The sequence below is a fragment of the Hipposideros armiger genome, unplaced genomic scaffold (assembly GCF_001890085.2).
Source record: "Hipposideros armiger isolate ML-2016 unplaced genomic scaffold, ASM189008v1 scaffold_55, whole genome shotgun sequence".
Lineage (NCBI taxonomy): Eukaryota > Metazoa > Chordata > Mammalia > Chiroptera > Hipposideridae > Hipposideros > Hipposideros armiger.
In genome coordinates this window covers 4,662,969-4,667,621 of record NW_017731405.1, presented here as the reverse complement: position 1 = coordinate 4,667,621, position 4,653 = coordinate 4,662,969, and the positions used below count along the sequence as shown (strand labels likewise).

General features: G+C 46.6%; 1 protein-coding gene across 1 annotated transcript in view; it reads right to left on the bottom strand.

The window, feature by feature from the left end:
* Positions 1–2,594: 2,594 nt before the first annotated feature.
* Positions 2,595–4,653, bottom strand: part of GFM2 (GTP dependent ribosome recycling factor mitochondrial 2) — an 87,421-nt gene continuing 85,362 nt past the window's right edge. The window contains exon 22 of the transcript XR_002123839.1: positions 2,595–2,613. The gene's annotated coding sequence lies outside the window, so the exon portion shown is untranslated. The remainder of the gene's footprint in view (positions 2,614–4,653) is intronic.

Sequence of the window (4,653 nt, the reverse complement as noted above, 5' to 3'; positions counted from 1 at the left end):
GAAAAAGCTCTCGGGGCATCATGGAGATGTGCTCTCAGGCTAAAAGGGCCACCTTGCAAACTGACCAAAGCCAACGTGTCCATGGCAAGTGTTGTATAGTTATTGTGTTGTTGTTTTTTTCTTGTAAATGATGGTAGCTTTTGGCAGGAGAGACAGTGGGGTCTGTACATCCTCTCCCTGATGCCCGTGCTAGCAGGTTGTTTATGACAATGAAAGGGAGTCTGGGACCACACTCTGCTCAACGTGCCAGTGCTCATTAACAAGCAGATATGAAGATGATCATCCATGCTTGTGAGCTGGGGCAAGGCGGCCTCTCTCTTCGGGCATTCTAACTAGCTCTTTGCTTGAGAGATTCACTCCAAGGAGGAACATCTCTGCAGTAGGATTAGCCAACTTTCTGGTCGGGTCAGGAAACAGAGGCCATGGGGATGAGGAAGAACACAGGTCAAGTGACCATGCGAGGGTCAAGTGCTGCTCCCAAGGCTTTGGGCAGGCTGGTCGGAGTCTCATGCTTGCTTGGGTTGGGGGAGGGCAGCAGGGCCCGTAAGGTCTTTCTATCAGCCACAGATTTCAACCCTGCACTTCACCAGCGGGAAATCATTCCGCTCATTCCTTGTGCTAGTTAACCGACCCTCTGTTGTTAGGTTTATTTCAAAAACAATATTCAGATCTGTAGTTTGGGAGTGTATCTTCTTGATGGGCGTACTTCAGAGGCTCGCGAAGCATCGCTGAAGTGTGGATTCCTCACTAGGGGTCCTCAAATGCTAACTGCTCCTACATGCATCACACTGTTTATACTGGATAATATTCAAGCAAGTGATCACAGGTTATAGGATAGCCACTATCCACAAGGGGAGGATTGGGTAGGGACAAAGGCTCTCAGGGGACAGACAACCTGCCCTGCTGCTCCATGAAGGGGTGGAGCCTGGCTCTCTGATACTCACTTGTAAAATGCCTTGATATGATCTGTTTGCAGGCTGGACCCAGCCCAGGCAGGGTGACCTGATGGAGACAGGGAGCAGTTAGTTACCTGGCGGGGGTGTCGGAGGGGGGTGCAGCAGTGTGCCTCTTCGCAGCTAGTTTTGTTTTGTTTTGTTTTTCTCTGCACCCTTTGTCCTTTGATTTTTGAATTCTGCTTTTTTCTTCTCAGTTCTCATTCTGTTTCCTTCTAACTTCTTGTTCATCTTTCTTCTGGATTGGGGGTTGGGGAGGGGAGGAGAGGGGACCAGTAGTTCTTCCAAATTCCTATGGCAGAGGCTGCCTTCTTCTTTGCCAGGTAAGAGAATTTAAGGGAGGCAGCCTGCCCTGGTGGGTTGAGAACAGAGTAGGGAGTTAGGCCAAGAGGAGTTCAAGTCCTGGCTCCCCAACTTTCTAGCAGCGCCTCTCTGAGCCTCTCCTTCCTCATCTGTAAAATAAGATCAATCCTACGTGCCTTGCAAGGTTGTCATGAGGGTCTGAGACGCTGTGTGTAAAGCATCTTGTATCTAGCAGGGCTTTCAACGTGACAGCTTCTCTTAACCTCCAGAAGCCTCCTGCAAGTTCTGATCAAGCACAAGTAACTATAGTGTTCAAATTGTTTTCACTCTTGAATAATTTAATCTACAAAGGATCACATCTCATTCTTTTTTAACTGTACACATATTTGAGTGCAGCAAATAAGGTTGAACATTTGTCCATATGTTCATTAACTGGCTGCATTTCCTTATTTGGACACGTCCTCTGGCAGTTTTTCTATAAAATGTTTATTGATCTGTGTGAGCACTTTAATGTAGTCAATATATTATGCCATTACTAGCTACATTTGTCACAGTATTTTTTGAAGTTCAAGGAGTACATTTTAATTTGGGTTACTTGTTTGACATGCAAAAGTTTAATAGATTTTTCAAAACTACTGATTTTTTTTCTTTTATGAGCAGCACCCAAATTTAAGCAAAGAGGGAAATCCTCCCTCTGTGAAGATTTAATGAGTATTCACTTTTGATTCCTTCTAGGTTTTTAAAAACTTACCTCATCAATAAATCTGGAATTAATTTTTGGAGGGCTGAGATAATTATCTAAATTGATTTTCCCCACAAGGAGCTCATCAATTGTTCCTTTGCCATTTACTGACTACCCTTCTCTTCTGCCCTAATCTGTGATGCCTCCTCCAGCATATATTAAATTCTTCCATCTAATAGGGTCTGTATCAAGGCTATCAATTCTGTGTCATTGATCTGTCTGCCTTGTCCTAGACCAGCACCACACTGACTGGAGAATGCTGATAAGCAGAGTTGGGGGGTGGAGGGTGTCAAGGAGGCTGGTAGGGAAGAGAGGGAAGGATTTTCAGGACAGGCCGTGTGGTAGGAACATAAATAGGACAAAGGGGAAGTTCAAGGCCTCGTAAAAGGATGAAAAGCAGTTATCTCATTTTGTCTGAAGACTGGGGCAATTAAGTAAGGGGTGGAGGAAAGAAGAATGGGAAGGTAGCTGGGGACGCTGAGTGTGATGGGCTGGAGCCCCAGGTAACAGGAACTTACCCCGTGCAGAGATAGAAGGGATGTACAGCTGTGGAGGCCGTGGCGTTGCTGTCCTCAAGGGCTAGAACAGTACAGAAACACTGACGATAAACGCCACCTGCAAGAAGGGACGACATTGCCACGAGAGCATCGCCAGCGAGGTGCTCCAGGGCCAGTAGAAATAAGTGCCTCCTCTTTCATCCTACCCAGAAGTGACTTCACCCCTGGAGTTCTGGAAATAACCCAAGTGTCTACCAAATGGTAAATGGATAAACTAATTGTGCTATATCCATACAATGGTGCTAGTCAGAAATAAATAGGAATGAACTATTGATAAACATCGCAAAGCACATGAATTTCAAAATAATTATGCTAACTTAAAAAAACAAAAAACTAACCAAAGAAGAGAACATATAATTCCATTTCTATACAATTCTAGAAAATGCAAACTAATCTATGGTGACAGAAAGCAGATCAGTAGTTGTCTGGATGGGAGGTGAGGTGGGGGTGGTTTGGGGCTAGGGAGGGCAGGGAAAGGAAGAAGGACTTGCAAAAAGGCCAGAAGAAACATTTGGGGGAGAGGGAAACGTCCCTTATCTTGATTGTGGTGACTGTTCCACTGTTACATACCTAAAACTTACCAAACTGTACACTTTAAATATCCTTGTATGTAGTTTACTGCATATCAATTATACTCAATAAAGTTGTGGAAAAAAAATGACCCTCATCTTACACCTGCTGATTTGCATGTAATAGCTCTGGGCTGGAGCACAAGCACTGGTGTGTTTCCTGAACTCCCAAGGTGAGCCTGATGCATTATGAAGTTGAGAACCCCTGGACCTAGTGATATCTGAGCTGCTTCCTGGTTCTCAGAATCTGTCTCTTTGCAACAGGAAGAGTCCTTGATGGATACCAGGAAAGTGTTTCCTTGTTCATGTGGAGTCTGGCCTTGGTAAGACCAGGAAGTGGCCCCTCCTTTGCTGTCGGTTGTTTCTACTGCTCTTCTCACACTGGGACTCAGCGCAGGGGATGGAGTCAGGGTTTGTTCCCATGGGGGGTCCCTGTCTGATCTCCCAGTGTTCTCATATGTGGTGCTTGCTGTGAGGTCATACCTCCCACCACAACCTGCTCTTGCCCATGCCATGATGAACTGTTAAGGGGGTCACCATGTCTCCCCTCATGTCCCTGCCTGTGATATACCTGCAGGCCATTTAGGGTACATGCCCCCTTGCTGAGATGGGTCAGCTCTGTCATCTAACCAGCACATCTTCACCAAAAGGAAGCATTTCCTGTTCAGCACCCTCTGGGGGCGTCTGGCTGAGCTTTCTGGTCCTTCACAAACCACAGCACACCGCACAGGTCTTCATGCCAACAGTGCCCGGAGCACTTATACAAGTGCTGGCTGCCTGCAGGGTCCAGTGAGAAGTGCCCCTGAGTCAACCTCACATTTTATGGGTACTTCTCCTGGGGCCTCCTAACCTCTGAAGCGACAGACCAGACTGACTGCCTCTGGATGGAACCAAATGCCAATCTCTAACCTCCAAGAACTTTGCTCTCCCGAGGAAGGCAGGCTCCCCCACCTCTCTCTAGAAGTCTTCATGCGGGAGGCAGGGCAGGTTGGCATGCAGGCCCAGCAGCAGTGCCCTCCTAGTAAACCCTGAGCTGAGCAGCCAGCGCCATTTCTTCTCACCAGGGAGATGTCCTCTCATACTCCCTGGTTCATTTACGTTCCTGGAGTCCCTTTTCCATTACATTTCCCAGCCCTCTCCCAGTTCAGATTCCTCCATCACAAAGACATCTCACATTCCAGGACCAATTGTGGAGGGTGGGAGAGGAGGGTAAAGAAGGGACATTTTCAGGAGGAGTAGGAGGCATGCAGTCACCAACAGGACCTTTGCCCCCAGTGTAGAGACTTTGGTTTTAGAAGTCTTAAAAGTTCAGCTTCTTGTGGATCTTTGCATTTTGTGGTATCCCAGCAGCCTTTGGTCACCAAAATGTTTCCAGGTGGATTTGGAATTTTTCTTTTTTAGCATCTTGGTATTTGGTCTGCATTAACAGAGTAAATGAATAGCCAAATTATATAAATATTATTCATCAGTAGAAGAAGGTGCAGGTGGAGAGTTGGAGAGAGAAAGAGAGGGAGGGAGGGAGGGAGGGA